The sequence below is a fragment of the Ranitomeya imitator genome, chromosome 10 (assembly GCF_032444005.1).
Source record: "Ranitomeya imitator isolate aRanImi1 chromosome 10, aRanImi1.pri, whole genome shotgun sequence".
NCBI classification, from domain to species: domain Eukaryota; kingdom Metazoa; phylum Chordata; class Amphibia; order Anura; family Dendrobatidae; genus Ranitomeya; species Ranitomeya imitator.
In genome coordinates this window covers 140,878,687-140,900,067 of record NC_091291.1, presented here as the reverse complement: position 1 = coordinate 140,900,067, position 21,381 = coordinate 140,878,687, and the positions used below count along the sequence as shown (strand labels likewise).

At 47.3% G+C, this 21,381-nt stretch overlaps 1 long non-coding RNA gene across 2 annotated transcripts in view; it reads left to right on the top strand.

Moving 5' to 3' along the window:
* LOC138652088 (uncharacterized) overlaps positions 1-21,381 on the top strand; it is a 194,535-nt gene that overhangs the window by 59,071 nt on the left and 114,083 nt on the right. The window contains exons 4-6 of one of the 2 annotated variants that reach the window (XR_011315569.1): positions 10,519-10,705; positions 10,857-10,990; positions 11,087-11,160. This is a non-coding gene — a long non-coding RNA (uncharacterized lncRNA). The remainder of the gene's footprint in view (positions 1-10,518; positions 10,706-10,856; positions 10,991-11,086; positions 11,161-21,381) is intronic. The other variant, XR_011315570.1, reaches the window with a different exon arrangement.

Below are 21,381 nucleotides of genomic sequence, written 5' to 3'. Positions count from 1 at the left end.
TTCTTTGTGGTGAAATCACAGGTACAACGGGCTCCTGCAAAATATTTCCAATGGTGCTGCCATGAAGTGAACTGTGAAAAGCGTGGCAATCATGTGGGGTGTAATTAGAGGACATGACCCTCTGACAAATGTTAGATTGGATGGGATAACTTTCCATTCTAGGAATCTCCCTTTATGATTTCACGCTGCTCCTTACTGGGGACTATACCCCGCTCATCAACGAGGAGAAGGCAGATTGTGTAATGCAGTGAATAATGCCAGCGTGAAGAAAGCAGCCATGTTGTTTTATTTCTTGACATCCCCTTTAAAGGATTGTTTCCATCTTTATAGATGTATATTGTCAGACGGGGCAGAAATAAGCAAACACTTTTGCAATTTATTGTTTGTTAAAAGTGTAATTTGTTCTTGAGATAGTAGCACTTTTTTTTTTCTTCTTTTGGCTCATTGCCTAGACGACCGACCACCAGTACGGTGCAGCAGCGGTGGCCATACATGCAGTGCTGATGAGCTCTTTTCTATAGATTGTGTAAGCAATGTTTTGCAGCTGGCCAGCATCAATGGAGCACAGTTACCTCCTAATCCTGGCCAGCGTCAATGCTGTGCTAACAACCTGGACAGCAGTGGTGGTCGGTCTCCTAGGCAACAAATTCTAAACAAAAGTGTTAATATCTCAGTGACGGCTGCAAATTTTAATAAGCAATAAATTGCAGAAGTGTTTGTATTACAGGCTCTATCCAATAACCCTCATCTACGAAGAAGAGGAAAAAACCCTTTTAGAAACAATATTGGCACTTATAGGTGCAGACGTTGCCCTCATCCTCCATCTGCTGCTGACGTTCTTTATTCCTGTATTGTAGCGGTGACTCCATTATCCTTCACACCCGGACATTACATATCATCCGTGCCCACTGCAGATCTCGCAGCCTTCAGATTACCCCAAGACTGAGGATTTCTGGAAGAAGCATTTGTCATTAATCCTCCTGACTGTGCATTATGGCTGTGCCCTTGTGTGTCTGTGGGCTGGAAAAAAACAATTCAGCTCTCACACATATATCCCTGTGAGTTCTCCGTCTGCTTTATTTCTGGGGGCTTTATTACCTGACCTCGCCATGGTGACATCTTAGTGGCGCAGTTATTGAATTGTTTCGTGTCGCGGACTTACCTCTTTGTCTATGGTTTTGTTTTTTTACTGTTTCTAGTAATAGTTTACAAAAACCAGTCCAATAATGCACATGGTAATAGGAAATAATACATCCATATACTGTATACTAGGAAGGTGTCCAGGATGGGGGACATATATACCATGATGGGGGTTATATATACCAAGATGGGGGATGTATATACCAGGAAGGGGGACATATATACAAGGTAGGTGTCCAGGTTGGGGAACATACACTGCTCAAAAAAATAAAGGGAACACTAAAATCCCACATCCTAGATATCACTGAAATATTCCAGTTGTAAATCTTTATTCGTTACATAGTGGAATGTGTTGAGAACAATAAAACCTAAAAATGATCAACGTAAATCACAACTAATATCCCACGGAGGTCTGGAGTTGGAATGATGCTCAAAATCAAAGTGGAAAATTACGTTACAGGCTGATCCAACTTCAGTGAAAATGCCTCAAAACAAGGAAATGATGCTCAGTATTGTGTGTGGCCTCCACGTGCCTGTATGACCTCCCTACTGTACAACGCCTGGGCATGCTCCTGATGAGGCGGCGGATGGTCTCCTGAGGGATCTCCTCACAGACCTGGACTAAAGCATCCGCCAACTCCGGGACAGTCTGTGGTGCAACGTGACTTTGGTGGATGGTGCGAGAGATGATGTCCCAGATGTGTTCAATCGGATTCAGGTCTGGGGAACAGGCGGGCCAGTCCATAACTTCAATGCCTTCACCTTGCAGGAACTGCTGACACACTCCAGCCACATGAGGTCTGGCATTGTCCTGGATTAGGAGGAACCCAGGGCCAACCGCACCAGCATTCTAAACAGCAAGAGCACAAGAAGAGGATTCAGAGATCCTCCAAAAATTAGAAAAAAACATCAAGATGAGGCAGAGATGCATTTGTTTCCAACCACACCAGCATATGGTCTCACAAGGGGTCTGAGGATTTCATCTCGGTACCTAATGGCAGTCAGGCTACCTCTGGCGAGCACATGTAGGGCTGTGCGGCCCTCCAAAGAAATGCCACCCCAAACCATTACCGGTCGTGCTGAAGGATGTTGCAGACAGCAGATGGCTCTCCACGGCATCTCCAGACTCTGTCACGTCTGTCACATGTGCTCAGTGTGAACCTGCTTTCATCTGTGAAGAGCACAGGGTGCCAGCGGCGAATTTGCCAATCCTGGTGTTCTGTGGCAAATGCCAAGCGTCCTGCACGTTGTTGGGCTGTGAGCACAACCCCATCTGTGGACGTCGGGCACTCAGACCATCCTCATGGAGGCTGTTTCTAACCGTTTGTGCAGACACATGCACATTTGTGGTTTGCTGGAGGTCATTTTGCAGGGCTCTAGCAGTGCTCCTCCTGTTCCTCCTTGCACAAAGGCGGAGGTAGCGGTCCTGCTGCTGGGTTGTTGCCCTCCTACAGCCCCTCCATGTCTCCTGGTGTTCTGGCCTGTCTCCTGATGGAGCCTCCAGCCTCTGGACACTATGCTGACAGACACAGCAAATCTTCCTGCCACAGCTCGCATTGATGTGCCATCCTGGATGAGCTGCACTCCCTGAGCCACTTGTGTGGGTTGTTGAGTCCGTCTCATGCTACTATGAGTGTGAAAGTACAACCAACATTCAAAAGTGACCAAAACATCAGCCAGAAAGCATTGGTACTGAGATGTGGTCTGTGGTGTCCACCTGCAGAACCGCTCCTTTATTAAGAGGGTCTTGATAATTGCCAATAATTTCCATCGGTTGTCTATTCCATTTGCACAACAGCATGTGAAATTGATTGTCAGCAGTGTCGCTTCCTAAGTGGACAGTTTGAGTTCACAGGAGTTTGATTTACTTGGAGTTAGGTTCTGTTGTTTGTGTTCCCTTTTTTTTTGAGCAGTGTATATACCAGGATGGGGGACATCTATACCAGGATGGGGGACATCTATACCAGGATGGGGGACATCTATACCAGGATGGGGGACATCTGTACCAGGATGGGGGACATATGTACCAGGATGGGGGACATATGTACCAGGATGGGGGACATATGTACCAGGATGGGGGACATATATACCAGGAAGGTGTCCAGGATGGGGAACATATATACCAGGATGGGGACATATATACCAGGATGGGGGACATATATACCAGGATGGGGGACATATATACCTGGATGGGGGACGTATATACCAGGGAGGGGCCCAGGATGGAGGACATTAGTACAAGATGGGGCACATTACTACATAATGGGGGAGGGGGCATCACGTATGTCCTAATAGGATATAAAATGCTACAAGGACCAGTACATCTGACCAACATGTGGAGTTGGGGGGGAGGGGGGGAGGTACAAATTTTGCCCCAGAGCCCATCGGTTCTAGTTACGCCACTGGGGCTCAGGCATAGAGGTCATACATAGGTGCGATTGTGGGGGTCCCACCGCCCCGTTACCTTACTGTAATGAAACCCTTGTGTAAATCGCTGCAGTCCATTCCGTCCAGGATTTACTGCCACTTTATTGTTTTTTCATTACACTCATTATCCCAGAGCCGCCCCTGACTTTTGTGTCCGGTTACGTTTCCATGTCCCATTCCCCATTTATCACCCTCCGCCGGCGTCTATTTGCTACAATGACTGTTCTCCAGGAGGTGATTCCAGGACCCCGTCTCCCCGACGTGTATGGAGAGATATCTTCACATGCGTTTAGATGGAGTCATCTCATTTTATAGGCGCATAAATCAGACTTTATGGCCCTAATGACTATTATGAAACCTGCTGTAAAATCTGATGTATGGCGCCATTAATACAGCCCACTTGGCTGTAGCCATTCCGCTTGGTTCGTCGTGTAACCTGTGTGTAATGTGGGGCCCCTGGAACATGTAATGCGGTGAGTTGGGGGGGTATTTTTTCTTTTTATGCTCATTTAGGACGACCCCAATGACTTCCCGCGAATAACAAATTATGTGCAAATTAATTAGGTTCCTTCTTCCCATAGGTTATTTTTTATGAGATGTTATATTGATTGCTTCCAACACCCCGGCGACCGCAGAGATGAGCACTGAGGATTTATGTGCACATTGCAAGACTCCAATTTGCCAGGAAATTGTCTTTTATTTTGCTTGGGCTCCAAATATTTTGCAGCCATAGGAATCTGTAATTAAGGAGACAAGACCCCAGCTGCCTCCGGAGCCCCGAGACCAGTGCAGGAGCGGCCGGTGACTTATTGATCTATTGATCGATCTTTTCACAGACTATTAATTCTGGTGGTCGCGCAGCTTCCTGGGAGCAGTGCACATCTACTACATCCCAACACTTCATAAAATGTCTGACCGCTTTGCTTCTTCTGGATACACCAGCTCCGTCTTCTGCACCTTTTCTACCAGTTTTCCTCCATTGGATGGTTTCATGTGTCGGTTTACATTCAGACACACTTTATGCCAGTTGTTCGTATAAATGGAGAACCAAAAAGTGTTTGCTTTTTGCGCCCCACTTGTCAAAACGTTATCCAGTGAGTGTGGTTTACTGCAAGGCTAAATACATTTGACGGATTTTATTAAACCTAAATTTTTGCCAAAATCCATTCCGAAATACTCAGTTTATCCAAAGATATCGGCCTTATAAATTTGTACTAATTTTTTTTTCTTCAAATCGTGAGCATAAAACAAAACTAACATTCTTTAGAAAAATGCAATAAAATAGAGCATCACTAAATCCAGTATGTGAAGGCAGCCTGGAGCCAGCACACACCCGTGGTTCACGATCTGAGTATGGATCTTCTGATAGAAGTCTATGGACTCGTTCACACGCGCGTATGACACGGCCAGGTGCTCTCTAATGTTTTATAGGATAGCGCTCGGCCCAATGTTATACTATGGGATAGCGCTCGGCCCAATGTTATACTATGGGGCTGTGCAGATCTGCAATCCCAGCATGCTACAAGTGGCTCCAGAATTCGGACCCATGTAAGTGTATGATTCATGTGATACATTGGACTGCACTCAGATGACATCCATGGACTCAAACAATGTTAAGTTCTCCATCCTCTCCGCTCCTGTTCTCCGATTCTCACATCCAAGATAATTGGATGACACTAAGATATGTGTGTGATTGTTTGACCCGAGTGTCAGCGCAGTGCGATCACAGTCTCTCACATGAGAGATTCACACCACACAGTAAGGAGAACAAAATTTCTCCATCTTGTCCCTTCTGACAGTCCATACAAATCCGATTGCACTCAGATGTCATCCGACTGCAGACCGGCGGTTTTTATGCACTTATTGACTTGCATGGCGGAGTGCCACCTGAATATCGGATGTGCAGCGCTTTTTTCCTTGGACTGGCGTTCTCCAAAGACCAGATCTGACACATGCACGGCGCCATAGAATAACATTGGTCCGAGTGTGATCTGATGTTTTGTCGGGTAGCACTTGGACTGAAAATGCAGTCGTCCGCAGGAGCCCTAAGGGGATGTGCACACACAGAGGAAAATGTCTGCACCATTTCTGAATCTCTGGGCAGGAAAAATGCTTCTGCAGAAATGTGCGTTTTTGCCTCTTTTCAGGTGCGTTTTTTTTATGTGTTTTTAATTGATTTGAGTGAAGTCATTGTTGAAAAACGCACAGAGAATCGACATCCTGCAGATTATTTTCTGCCCCAAATCTGCAAGTCAAAAACACTCGTGTGCATGACACATCGGGCTTGTCATTCACTCTTCTGGCATCTGTTTTTGTCACAAATCTGTGCAGTAAAAAAAAGTGACAAAACGCACCAAATCTGCCACGTGTGCACTGACCGTGGTCCCACCCTATTGGGCTTACCTTTAGCTCTATGGTTTTACATATTTGGTTTCAATAAAGTTTCTATATTTTATTATTACCTTTTTATTTGGTGCTTTTTCGTATATGATTTTTAGCATGTGCACATAGCCTTGAGAGAGATAAGTTACAGCTGCTGGAGCAAGTGCAGCAATCCTCCGGCCACCGCCGCACCGCTGCGTGTAATCACCCAGTACACCGCTGTATGTAATCGCCCAGTACAAAGCTGCATGTAATCGCCCAGTACACCGCTGCGTGTAATCGCCCAGTACACCGCTGCATGGAATCGCCCAGTACACCGCTGCGTGTAATCGCCCAGTACACCGCTGTATGTAATCGCCCAGTACAAAGCTGCATGTAATCGCCCAGTACACCGCTGGGTGTAATCGCCCAGTACACCGCTGCATGGAATCGCCCAGTACACCGCTGTGTGTAATCGCCCAGTACACCGCTGTATGGAATCGCCCAGTACACCGCTGGGTGTAATCGCCCAGTACACCGCTGCATGGAATCGCCCAGTACACCGCTGCGTGTAATCGCCCAGTACACCGCTGTATGGAATCGCCCAGTACACCGCTGCGTGTAATCGCCCAGTACACCGCTGTATGGAATCGCCCAGTACACCGCTGCGTGTAATCGCCCAGTACACCGCTGCATGTAATCGCCCAGTACACCGCTGCGTGGAATCACCCAGTACACCGCTGCGTGTAATCGCCCAGTACACCGCTGCGTGTAATCGCCCAGTACACCGCTGCGTGTAATCGCCCAGTACACCGCTGCGTGTAATCGCCCAGTACACCGCTGCGTGTAATCGCCCAGTACACCGCTGCGTGTAATCGCCCAGTACACCGCTGCATGGAATCGCCCAGTACACCGCTGCATGGAATCGCCCAGTACACCGCTGCATGGAATCGCCCAGTACACCGCTGCGTGTAATTGCCCAGTACACCGCTGTGTGTAATCGCCCAGTACAAAGCTGCATGTAATCGCCCAGTACACCGCTGCGTGTAATCGCCCAGTACACCGCTGCGTGTAATCGCCCAGTAAACCGCTGCGTGTAATCGCCCAGTACACCGCTGCATGGAATCGCCCAGTACACCGCTGCATGGAATCGCCCAGTACACCGCTGCGTGTAATTGCCCAGTACACCGCTGTATGTAATCGCCCAGTACAAAGCTGCATGTAATCGCCCAGTACACCGCTGCGTGTAATCGCCCAGTACACCGCTGCGTGTAATCGCCCAGTAAACCGCTGCGTGTAATCGCCCAGTACACCGCTGCGTGTAATCGCCCAGTACACCGCTGTGTGTAATCGCCCAGTACACCGCTGCGTGTAATCGCCCAGTACACCGCTGCGTGTAATCGCCCAGTACACCGCTGCATGTAATCGCCCAGTACACCGCTGCGTGTAATCGCCCAGTACACCGCTACGTGTAATCGCCCAGTACACCGCTGCGTGTAATCGCCCAGTACACCGCTGCGTGTAATCGCCCAGTACACCGCTGTATGTAATCGCCCAGTACACCGCTGCTTGTAATCGCCCAGTACACCGCTGTATGTAATCGCCCAGTACACCGCTGCGTGTAATCGCCCAGTACACCGCTGCGTGTAATCGCCCAGTACACCGCTGTATGTAATCGCCCAGTACACCGCTGCGTGTAATCGCCCAGTACACCGCTGCGTGTAATCGCCCAGTACACCGCTGTATGGAATCGCCCAGTACACCGCTGCGTGTAATCGCCCAGTACACCGCTGCGTGTAATCGCCCAGTACACCGCTGTATGTAATCGCCCAGTACACCGCTGCGTGTAATCGCCCAGTACACCGCTGCGTGTAATCGCCCAGTACACCGCTGCGTGTAATCGCCCAGTACACCGCTGCATGGAATCCCCCAGTACTTGTACAGATAACTAGATCATATCATGAAGACGTGTTGTCACCAGGTCTTCTTTATCCCATTTTAATGATCCCTAATTGCTGACCTATTTTAGCGCCGCGCCTTTATTGTCCTTCATTGGCATTGCATATTGGAGCTTGCGGTGGTCTATAGTCCAAGCTGCTGCCCTGATACCCCCTCCCTATATGTACTGTGTATAAATACAACCTCAGCAGAAAATACTGAATCTGGAAAGTAGTGAAATCCTTTGGGAGAAGATGATGGCGTAATTGACACGTGCATTCTGTGCAGGGTTCATATTCACACGATCTGTCATGGTGTCTCCATACTGCGGCTGGATATGTCAGCAATGTTGGAGGCCCCCAGGCAGGGAGCATGGCTGTCACCCCTGTGATCCTGATCCTCCACTGCGCTTCTCACGGATTTCACTTATATCGATAGCTGTGATATTTACAGACTTTGATGCTTTGTGTGAAATATGAAGCATCTCGTAGGGGATGTGAGGACATGAAGCATCCTGTGTCTACGCAGAGGATACAGAATCCATCACTGATCTGACTATGTGATACAAAGTTCCCAGTGTCATAAACAAAGAAATAAGTAATGAACATGCGGTGGGAGAAGTGCGGCGGGAGAAGTGCGGCGGAAGAAGTGCGGTAGGAGAAGTGCGGTAGGAGAAGTGCAGTAGGAGAAGTGCGGTAGGAGAAGTGCGATAGGAGAAGTGCGGTAGGAGAGGTGCGGTAGGAGAAGTGCGGCGGGAGAAGTGCTGTAGGAGAAGTGCTGTAGGAGAGGTGCGGTAGGAGAGGTGCGGTAGGAGAAGTGCTGTAGGAGAAGTGCGGTAGGAGAAGTGCGGTAGGAGAAGTGCGGTAGGAGAGGTGCGGTAGGAGAAGTGCGGTAGGAGAGGTGCGGTAGGAGAAGTGCGGTAGGAGAAGTGCGGTAGGAGAAGTGCGGTAGGAGAAGTGCGGTAGGAGAGGTGCGGTAGGAGAAGTGCGGTAGGAGAAGTGCAGTAGGAGAAGTGCGGTAGGAGAAGTGCGATAGGAGAAGTGCGGTAGGAGAGGTGCGGTAGGAGAAGTGCGGCGGGAGAAGTGCTGTAGGAGAAGTGCTGTAGGAGAGGTGCGGTAGGAGAGGTGCGGTAGGAGAAGTGCTGTAGGAGAAGTGCGGTAGGAGAAGTGCGGTAGGAGAAGTGCGGTAGGAGAAGTGCGGTAGGAGAGGTGCGGTAGGAGAAGTGCGGTAGGAGAGGTGCGGTAGGAGAAGTGCGGTAGGAGAAGTGCGGTAGGAGAAGTGCGGTAGGAGAAGTGCGGTAGGAGAGGTGCGGTAGGAGAAGTGCGGTAGGAGAAGTGCGGTAGGAGAAGTGCGGTAGGAGAGGTGCGGTAGGAGAAGTGCTGTAGGAGAAGTGCGGTAGGAGAAGTGCGGTAGGAGAGGTGCGGTAGGAGAAGTGCTGTAGGAGAAGTGCGGTAGGAGAGGTGCGGAAGGAGAGGTGCGGTAGGAGAAGTGCGGTAGGAGAAGTGCGGTAGGAGAGGTGCGGAAGGAGAGGTGCGGTAGGAGAAGTGCGGTAAGAGAAGTGCGGTAGGAGAAGTGCGGTAGGAGAAGTGCGGTAGGAGAGGTGCGGTAGGAGAAGTGCGGTAGGAGAAGTGCTGTAGGAGAAGTGCGGTAGGAGAGGTGCGGAAGGAGAGGTGCGGTAGGAGAAGTGCTGTAGGAGAAGTGCGGTAGGAGAGGTGCGGAAGGAGAGGTGCGGTAGGAGAAGTGCGGTAGGAGAAGTGCGGTAGGAGAGGTGCGGTAGGAGAAGTGCGGTAGGAGAAGTGCGGTAGGAGAAGTGCGGTAGGAGAGGTGCGGTAGGAGAAGTGCGGTAGGAGAGGTGCGGTAGGAGAAGTGGGGTAGAAGTGCGGTAGGAGAAGTGGGGATTTCAGCTGTGAAACTTGCAGAATAGTGAGTGCAGCTCTGGAGTATAATACAGGAGGTAACTCAGGATCAGTAATGTAATGTATGTACACAGTGACTGCACCAGCAGAATAGTGAGTGCAGCTCTGGGGTATAATACAGGATGTAACTCAGGATCAGTAATGTAATGTATGTACACAGTGACTGCACCAGCAGAGTAGTGAGTGCAGCTCTGGAGTATAATACAGGATGTAACTCAGGATCAGTAATGTAATGTATGTACACAGTGACTGCACCAGCAGAATAGTGAGTGCAGCTCTGGAGTATAATACAGGATGTAACTCAGGATCAGTAATGTATGTACACAGTGACTGCACCAGCAGAATAGTGAGCGCAGCTCTGGGGTATAATACAGGATGTAACTCAGGATCAATGGAAAATACTATATACATGAAGAGTTTGGGCCCACATTATAAGTTAGATCATTTAAAACCTTTTTATAATAAACACATAAAACAGTTATTGGAAATTCAGAATCTCAGTTTTGCATGAATTCTTTTCTGATGTTTCTTATAACCTATATCGCTTCCAGTTTGTCTTGTCTGATAATTATAACACATATATATTTATACAGTACAATTTTGTATTCTCATGTATTGACGCGTGGCAGCACTTGCTGTCGGTAGTTTGTGCTTTATTGCTTCTTGTATCTTTCCATCTTCCTTCCGTTTTTATCTTAAACTCCTATTTTCTGTTAATTAAAATCCCTTTTTGCAGCCGTGGAGATAACGCCGGCTCCTGATGCTCCTGATGCGCCTGTCTGCTACCTGCGTGCAGGGTTTCTGCATTTCATGAAGTGCTGCTGCTATTACTGAAAAACAAACAAGAAGGCAGAGAACAAACAGCGGCTGTGATTGCCAGAGGACAGACTTTAATTATTTTGGCACGGACAAGCTGGGAAGATGTAAGTGGCTCGCTCGGCCCTTGGCTGTCTGTCTTCTATGATTATTTCTCGTTATTGGTCAAGGAGATTGAGATCTTCGTGACACATTATGTTCGTGTTAATAAAGTTTCTCGGCTCATTTAATGCATCGTGGTGTCTCCGCCTGTGCCAGGTACAAGCTCTTATGTCAGGCTGACAAGGACAACATTCAACATCAAACATGGAGGTCTTCGTCCCTCTCTGCATTACCTAGAGGGCAGAACAAGGGCACTGACCAACAGGGCACACTGTGCAGTTTTGGAAAATGTATCCTTTCACTTCAATCACATTTTTAATTTGTTCACTATTTTTATTTGTATACAATCAAACTTGTAAATGTATCTCTATTCTATATATCTTTAGGCTCTTGGAGGAAACAAACTGCTGCCAGGAAACGAGGGATTTCTATATTCGGAAACCGCATTTAAGATCAATTTGTAAGTACATGTATTTATCCTGTGGATTTGACGTAAAGGTGAGAATAATGGTTGTTTAGTATCTTTTGTCTTTTACAGGTGACATGGGCTTCAGTGGATTAGGCGTAAGGGTTCTCACCCTTACGCCTAATCCACTGAAGCCCATGTCACCTGTAAAAGACAAAAGATACTAAACAACCATTATTCTGTGCTTTTTTTATGTTTATTTCAAATAAATTAGCCTGAATCATTGTTTGTAGGCTAAGGGGGCAATAATCATGGCCCCTTACCAGCCTGAGAATACCAGCCCCCAGCTGTCTGCTTTAGCTTGGCTGGTTGTCAAAAATGAGGTGGACCCCACTTTGTTTATTTAAATTATTTAAAAAAAATGTCAAGAGACCCCTTTATTCTTGATAACCAGTTATTATAGAGCTAACAGCTGAGGGTTGCAGCCCGCAGCTTTCGGTTTTGCCTGCGCTGGTTATCAAAAATAGGAGAGACCCCCGCACATCATTTTATTTAATTTTAGGGCAGGTCCCGACTGATGAATACTGCCATCATCTGTTATTAGGGATCCTGTACTGATCCTGAGTTACATTATTATTATACATTTTTATAGCGCCATTTATTCCATGGCTCTTTACACGTGAAAGAGCAAATATAGACAAGTACAATAGACATGAGCCAAACAAGGCACACACAGGTACAGGAGCGAGGACCCTGCCCGCGAGGGCTCAGTTACATCCTGTATTACACTCCAGAGCTGCGCTCACTATTCTACACTCACACCTGATTGTTGTCCCATTGATTGAGAACACCAGACCCTAACATTATCTGCTAATCTGATAGGGTCACATACTTCTGCCACTCACAGGCGTGATATTGGATCATTTTAGGCTAATGATCTTTTAGACTTTTATTTGCTTTCGTTCTTTTATCTCCTTTTAGGACTTGAGTGAAAATTTGATGTAGTTTTAGGTCAAATTTATGCTGAAATCATGAAGGGCCACAAACTTTCGAGCAGCGCCGCACATTGCATTATTTATCTATCAGTAATCTGCGGCATCAGAGCTCACATTCTGCAGCATTCTCTGCACGTTCAGTGCCTGCGCAGAGCTTGCTCTGGTGAATTGCAGTCCGGGAAGTTTCTTATTATTCACGGGATCTGTACTGTAATGTGCTGCCACCATTCCACCTCGTTATTATTGGATCGCTCATTAAGAGGACGCCTGACAACGCGCGCGGCTGACACTTGCCAGCATCAAGCAGCAGAATAGTGATTGCCCCGGATGTGACGTCATTATACTAATTCTCATGTATATTCTAGGTATAAGAAGAGCTGCGACCTTTACGGCTGTGTTCACACCTGTATTTTATGTATTGTTACATATTGCTCCATACACGTCTTCAAAACTCCCTGAGTAAATGGACGTCGGGGTCGGCTCTGCGCATTTCCTGCGGTTTCCTTGGCATTTTGATGCAGTGAATGGCATTAATCGTTGCCCGGAGCTTGTTTCGGGGCTCGGTTTCCCTTTAAGCTGCAGGTTTCTCTTTTCCTGCCTCCCACACGCAGCGTTCCCCCAGGACACAGTTGATTAGTGCTCGTTTTATTGCTCTCCGCTGTGTACAGTACTGTGTCAGCAATATGGACTAATCTCTTTGTCTCCAAGAAGGGAATGAATGTGTTTCCTCATATCAGGGATTTGGTTCAGAAAATAAAAGTAACCCTTTGCTTTCCACCGAGCCAAGATTATATCTCATCCAGGCAGTGCCGGACGCGGGTGCCAAGGGCCCATCGGTAACATTGATTTTGGTGGGCCGCTGCTCAGCTACATGCAAATATCACATTACCCTCGTTCACAAATTTGCCTATGTTGCTATATAATAATAATAAACGGGGTAGTTCGTTAAATGACCGGTGAGAGGATGCCCTTCTTCTGTACATAGTGAAATGAATGTATTGTGCCGACTACTTCTCATATAGGTGGAGTGGAGAGCCCATTCCTACATGGCGGCCCACCGGAGGATTCTCCTGCTCTCCTGTGGGCCAGTCCGACCCTCTATCCAGGAGATTAATACTGGAATTTAACAATTACAAGAAACATATCTTTTTGCATCTTGTCATTTCTGCCCGTCCGGTGTATAATAAGCGCGCTGCCGCCGATCCGTCCCTCTGTAATACATTCATCGTTTCTGCATCTTTATCACAAAGATATTTCATTAGATCCCCGGGATCGCCAGCATAAAGTGCTGTATAAATGCTTTCAGAGCTTGTTTGTCAGTCTCCAAGTGGCCGTTCCGGTGCATTATTCAGGTGGTCAGGAAGAGTTTACACGGAAACATGTCTATAGATCTTCATTGTGCGCACATTTGCTCTTCTCTGTAGCCGTCGCCGCGCCGTACGTCACTCCGATCCTTGAGCGATTCGGTCTAATTGCCGCCCGGTCGTCGGTCTGAAATGTGATTTACGTGCCATAGATAAAAACATATTGATACGTAAAATAATTCTAGATTATTTTTTTTCCCCTTCAATTTGCTTTAAACTTTTAATCAGCGGCGATAGACGCTTTAGTCACCCGCGCTAATGAATTGTTCAGTGGCTCGCTCCGCCGTTCAGCTCATCGGGGCATTGTATTGGCAGCAAAGCCAGAAGGCAAAGGCTGTTTCCAATTCTCCTAATGAGACAGTCCTTGCTAACAGCTTTCAGAATAATCTCGCCACCCCCTGCAGTAAACACACCGTACCCTACTCTCTGGTCTCGCTGAGACGCTGCTGCACTAATTTAAGACAATAATGTGGGACGAGAACCTGCAAAACTGCTGTCTGCAGATGAGTGTCGTCTGATCCCTGGTCATCCCTTCAAGGTTTGGGTTCTCCGATTTCCTCCCACTCTCCAATGACTGATGGGGAAAGTAGCGGGTGAGGCCCAATGGGGACAGCGATGACGATGTCTGTAAAGCGCTGCTAAATGAATGGTGCTATATAAGTGAGTAAAATAAATAAATATTACAGCCCCTGGACCGTGACTTCTGTGCATTCTGTCGATATCTGCTGGTGACCCAATAGTGGTAATTTGTCACAAGACTGCTACAATCACATGGGATTATACACAGGAGCGGAGTGTATAGAGGACACGTAAGGGATTTGCAATGGGCGCACAAGAACAGACGAGGGGAGCAGATTTTTTTTCCGTGTGTTTGTGGCGCTTTTTTGCATGTGAGATCGACAAGCTAAGAAACGTGATTTGTCAAGATTTGCCGCTGCAGATTTCTACTCCTCGCTGTTTTGCCGTCCTACTTCTATTTCCTTGTTGGATTTATTTTTTGAAAATATCACCCATTTAGCTCATATATTAGAGTTCAGAAGCCGTAAGATGGAGGCATATAGGACTGGGGAGGTGGCCAAGGGAAACGAAACAAATGAGTTAAAAGCACTAATGAAGAGGTAAGAGACGGTGCGGCACGAGAAGACGCCGCTCCACTGGTCTTTATCCCTGGAGAAATGTTGTAGAGCGACGCCGGTTGGTGAACTTGGGGGCATCGGATAAATACGGGTCATGGCGGGTGTTGGCAGATGGAGGTTCTTGGAGCTGGTGGTGAATTGGTGACTGAAGGTTTCACTTTGGGTATAGATCACGCAACGTTGTGGAACAATGTGGCTGATCTGGTGAATGTGGGGCTTCTTTACAAACTGGTGTTCCTGGTGGTCAGTTGGCAATTATTTGGCCACCGGTGGTGTTCCTTTTTGGTCTGGAGATAAAAACTGGCATATTGAATAAAGTATTGCGTGATCTAATGGGTGTTGTGGAGACACAGGGATCGGTGGGCGCCCAAGTCTGCTAGCTGAAATCGCATGGACCAGGGACTGTCCTGTCGAACGCCCATTCTCATTTAAAGTGGGCATAACGCTACTCAGACACCACAGGGTGAGGGTAAAAATGTGTGCCAATGCTTTATTGAATCACAGAACAGGCAGATAACAAGTAGAACAGTAACATAAAAATAACCCAAGATGGTGCACATTACAGAGTCTCAGCCTTCCGCTGACTCACAGGGATAATGGCGACTGTGACTTCAGAGCTCTCAGGGTTGGCTACCCCACATGTGGCACACACATAGACAGGAGGTAACGACAAGCGTAGGGAGATGACAGTCCATTCAGGTACAAGGCCAGTTGACCGGAGGGTCACAACCTGGCTTCATCTTCCAGAGTCGACTACCTCCCTGTGGCAAACGCAGAGAGAATAGGTAATGACAAGCGTAGGAAGATGACAGTCCATTGAGTCCATACAAGGAACAGGGCCAGTTGATCCGAGGATCACAACCTGGCTTCTCTGGACATCTCCATGGAGCCGGTGACCGGTGGGTCCCAATCCAGGCTTTCTCCAAATGTATCCATGGTTCATCGATGGTCAGTGGAGCAGATCTGTATTCTTCTAACCGGAGCTGAAAACCTCTAGGTTGTTTCCTATAGAATGATAGATCCATGTCTGTCGTGATGGGGCCATGATGTATTGGCTGCAATCCTGTAGGATCCCCTGGATGTTTGGATCTCTTGGCAGAATCTCTGGATGTCTCTCTCAGACTATATCGAGACATATTACCTCTTTTTATATTTAACAAGTGTCCTTCAATCCAGCATCACAGAGACGGGGAAGAATGGTGACGACCAAGTCGTCTTGTTTGATTATGTAATCTATTTGCATAGATTTTCCTCCTCTGTTTTAAAAATCAACAAACTATCTGGGCTACTCAATGCATAATTAGCATATCACTAGTCATCAAGGATAAGAGCACGCTATGTTATATCACATATCCGCTTACAAGTCAATATTACCAGCTTACACAAACAACTTTGTGATATTATCAGAGATTGAGAATTGGTCACACCCTGGGTTAATAAAATGGCAACTGGTGCCCAATATATCTTAAAAAGGTGGTCTCTTGTGTCTATGGGGAAGGGAGAATGAACATGTAAGTTGAGAGGTTTGGAATTGGAGAATTGTCCCAGTAGTTTGACATTGAGATGGGTCGTTTCTAGTAAGTGTATCATGCACCCGACTCTCCAGTGCCGTAGTCGTGTCATACACTGCGGAGTTTCTACGACGAGTTCTTTACCATGGATTGTATCCTGAGTCTTGGCGGTCTGAAGACGTTTCATTCAGTTCTGGGAAGGATTGGATGCCGGTAACGTAGTTGGGCTCAGTAATTGGAGCATTGTCTTGATTTAGTGGAATACTAGTGAAGTAGAGCGCAGCCCCTCGCCCGCCTCGGTGATCACAGCGGGAGCAGGCGATGTTTTCGAAAGGTCACTGTGACTCCTGCTGGAGATCTCACTTCAGGAACATTCCTGAAAACTGCATCTGATAAGTAATAAGTGCGAGCAGATGAGACGTTCCGCTCCCAAGTCTCTTTGTTTTATTCTGCGTTGGAGGAAAACAAGAGGTTAATAACTTGCTCTCCGCCGCCGGATCTGCAAGGAAAATGCGGAGCGTCTGCTGGAAATATCAGGAGTATAAGGCTACTTTCACACTAGCGTTTTTTTAAATCCGTCACAATGCGTCGTTTTGCAGAAAAAACGCATCCTGCAAAAGTGCTTGCAGGATGCGTTTTTTTCCCATAGACTTCTATTGACGACACATTTGTGACGGATTGGCACACTTCACATCCGTCTTGCGACGGATGCGTTGTGCTTTGGCGGACCGGAACTCCGCCCCCACCTCCCCGCACCTTACAATGGGGCAGCGGATGCGCCGGAAAAATACATCCGCTGCCTCCATTGTGCAATGCAGCAAATGCTAGCGTCAGAATCTCTCCCCGACGTATTGCGACAGGGAGATTCCGACGCTAGTGTGAAAGAAGCCTTAGGCCGTGTTCTGTACACAGGCGACTCCGCTGAAATCCGAGCTAACCACGACGATCCGTCCATCTGGGGCTAAGTACAGCTACCAAAATGGAGTGATACCCGGCGGACGGTCATAAAAGGCTGCAGCAGCGGCTCTGCCGGGACAGTGCGGCACAGTGTGAGGATGGAAGGCGGACACACGGGAGAATACAGCACAGCTGGAGAGAAAAGTGTATAGAGCTGCACCAGGAGAATGCGCGGCTGCCCTACAGAGGGGTTTTATGGCAAAGCTAGAAAGTGGCCACCACTGGGTCACCAGTAAATGGCAGAATGCAAAGGCGTCACGGTCCGCGGGCTGTAATATTTATTTATTTAACTTATTTAGCGTCATTAATTCCGCAGTGTTTTATAAACATTATCATCGCTGTCCCCATTGGGGCTCACAATCTAAACTCCCTATCAGTCTATGGAGTGTGGGACGCAACCGGAGAACAAGGAGCCTCCATGCTAACCACTGAGCCACCATGCTAACCACTGAGCCACCATGCTAACCACTGAGCCACCATGCTAACCACTGAGCCACCATGCTAACCACTGAGCCACCATGCTAACCACTGAGCCACCATGCTAACCACTGAGCCACCATTCTAACCACTGAGCCACCCTGCTGCCCCACATACTAGGTTTTGGGGCTTTTCTGCCGTAGGACAAAGTACTGTCATCCTTCTCCTTCCGGGCTTTATAGGGGACAAGCTGTAGTTTATTTGCATGTGGGAGCCCACCCTTACCCCCAACCCTCCTCTCCCCGGGATCTTTTTATCATTTTATTTGTAAATCAGAAGTTTTGCTCCGCAGCTCACGTTTCGTCGTTTTGAAATTTAATTTTTACATAGGTGAAAAGCAGAAATTGGTATCATCGTCCAATCGGCTTCTCCGTTACTTATTACGGGGCGGATTTATCATCTATTTCTGGAAGGTTAATTTCCTGTGAGACAACGAAAATATAAAACCTTCCAAGTCCGCGGATCTTCCGAGATCCCTGGGATCCACATGATCCAAACTCGTCATGGCTGAATATTTCCTTCTGACAATTAGTTAACACCACAGAGAAATTAAAGGGATCCTCCATTTCTTCTCTGCTGCCCGACCAAACTCTGAGTGCGCGATGGCCGAGGATTTATCCCAATAGGACGTGTGCACGGTGCTCGGACCCTCGTATTGCCCGGTGATCACAACCAGTGTAGGATCGGACGGCAGACAAGCCCCTTTTTATATATATATTTTTTTTCCTCCTATTTTTTTCAAAAATAGTTGTATTTTTCAAACAATGTATAAAAAGTCTTACTTGTGCAGAAAAAGATAATGGAAATTTATTTTGATAATCTAAATAATGTGTCGGGGCTGTTTTATTTTCCAAAAACAGCGCCACACCGGGCCACAGGTTGTGTGTGGTACTACAATCTGTAGATCCGTGCAGCCCTGTTTTTCGTACCGCCTTGCTGAATGTGGTGTAATGGAACGTCTCTTAGTAAGGAGGCCGAGGATATCCTGATCCTATTAGTGGGAGCGCGGCGTCTTCTACCTGCTGAGCGCCATTCTGTCCCGTTCTCCGTGGGAGGCTTAATGATCTGGCGCAGCATGGCCCGAGGTGACCCGCGATGTCTCTCTCCATCTCGCGCAGCGCCAGCTTCCGCCAGGATTGATTCCTTTGTGAGCGACGCTCGGGGTCCCGGCCCCTCTTTTATGACATTTTTTCACATATGGCAAGTAATCCGTGTAATGCCGTTTTTAATCATCGCCCATCGCTGCGGTGAGATTCTGCACAGTACTCGTCTAATTGCCAGATTAGCGCCCTCAGCCGTCTCACGGAGAGGCCGGATGGCGGGAGTCTCACGGAGAGGCCGGATGGCGGGAGTCTCACGGAGAGGCCGGATGGCGGGAGTCTCACGGAGAGGCCGGATGGCGGGAGTCTCACGCAGAGGCCGGAAGGCGGGAGTCTCACGGAGAGGCCGCGTCACCAAATTCATCCAGATCAGATTTACTCAATAGCAGCAAGAATGGGAAAAATCCAAGCATTTCGTGCTCCGGGTAATTATTGTACCTTTTTACAAAATATAAAAAAATCCTCCATAACATCAGCTTTTTAAAATTTTCATTTAAAGGGATACTCGCCTAATATTAAAACGGTAAAGTGATTGAGAAGCAACTTTTCAATTGACTTGTTATGAAGAAATCTTCTTTGCTCTCAAGAACAGAGGAATTTTCAATTCACATTTACTGCTTGTTGCCTAGGTTACCGGTCACCTCTGCAGTATACAAGCAGTGGCCATTCTCTCAGGTAAGGCGCCCAGCGTTTAACGCTACGTTCCCACGATGAGTTTTTGGCGTAGCATATTTAAAAAAGAAAAATGCAAGTAACATTTCTTACTTAATGGGTGCAGAAAATCTGCAACATCAAAAACGCATCGTGGGACGACAGCCTCCCTATATTCAGTATCAGCCCTCACATAGCCCCCTATACACAGGACACATCCCATACACATAACTCAAATACGCTACTCGCCTCCATTCCTCCGGCGCTCTGCTCCGGTCTCAGCAGACACAATGTAGTGATGTCATCGCGTCTGCTGTCTGTCGCACACACTGATTGGTGGAGGGGTGGCTGCATCCTCCAATGTACTGAACCTGTGTAAGATGCGGTGGATTCCACTAACGGTGGATTCTTACACAGGCTCGGCGCACACGTGTCCCGACATCCTCAGGTTTATCGTTCCCTCGGGCTATACTGCCCCAATACAGACAGCGTCCACATACAAGTGTGACTATTTTATACCAACAACTGAGTGGGTCCACCCGCTCTCATACCAATACACTGTGACTGATGAAGGTCCGGATCTAGGACCGAAACGTTTCTGATACTATGTGTGGACACCATTAAATCACCGATCTGATTACGTTAAGTTGAGTGCCGAGTTATTGCTATATTCTACGGTGTGGATTGGACTGGACAGCCGGGGGGCCAGATGTGGCCTGGGGGCGACACACTTTCCTCAAGTCTGCTTTTATATTGTTTTTTTATGGGGGGGCTAACACACACTATCTAAACAAGATGCTTGGAGAGAGCCCAGGCCCAGATTTTGCCCCGGGGCCTATAGGGCTGTAGTTACGCCCCTGGGTGCAGGGAATGATGCAGTTTGGTTGCGAGGGCCACTGGCTCGGGCTCGCCCTCTGCAGGCGGTATAGCCGATCCCACCGTCCTGCAGCGGTTCCGTCTCCGAGCCGCAACAGTCATTAATTTGAAGAATCGGATATTGCAGGTTACATTTTTCTTTTCGACCTTCTCCATTGTTCGTAGCGCGTATTCTCATAAGCCTCCGTGGGACGGCCATTAGTAATTTCAAGGTTAAGCGAGATAATTGGCTTTTTCTTTGTGGCATTGAGAGAATATTTGCTCTTGGAAGAAGAGAGATGAAGGTTTCAGCATCAAATACATAGTTTCCCCAAGGAAAGGCTCGGTTCTTTGTGCGCTGTGTAAATGGCGGTGATATCTGCCGTCCTCCTGGTAACTGCCCTATTTACACACTTAAAAGCGATGACCGCGGTATCGGACGGAGCAATTAGGATTTCCCCAGTGACCCGTTAATCCCTGTCATGGCGTTGTGAGGAGATGTACAGCTCAGAGAATTGGGGTTACTTTCTCCTCCATGTCAGTCCGAGTTTGTGTAATTCCAGGTGATAAATCCTTCAAGCTCGGCCAATTAAAGGGCAGCGATGTCCCGGGGTGTCACCGCAGCCCCGAGCAAGCCCCTCTTCAATGCAGTCCTACAGAGAGCAGAATCGGGGGCTTTGGGACCCAATCTCGTGATCTGTGGAGGCCCCCAGAGATCAGACATTTATCATCCCTCCATCTTGGTAAAACCCATTTTTCAGTTCTTGTGACTGTCTATTTTGCACCCGAAAATATCATTGGATTTTTATCTTCAGTAGTCGACATCAACATTTTTGGGGAAAAATGTCTGTAATTATTATTTTTTGCTTAATATAGGTTACCTAACAAGGTACGAAGTGACACGTAGGAGAGTGAATAAAAAGTATATTTGTCTTTATTGAAACAATATTTTAATATTAAAATATGTTAAAAGACAGGAAGATGGAAAAAGATGGACCTCCAAAAAAGTCAGGGTGTGACATGAAGAAAAAGATGGAATTTTTTAAATATATGCAATATATCTGTGTTTCTAAAGTATCCCTATAGGGAAATTCTATGGACTTGCATATGGGCGGACATAAAAAGTGTCTCTTTTTAAAAAAGAACAAACCATGGCAGTCCTATATCCAAAAAGGGTAATAAAGAATAAACAGCAATTAAAAATTATTATTTTTTTGTTTCTTTTAATT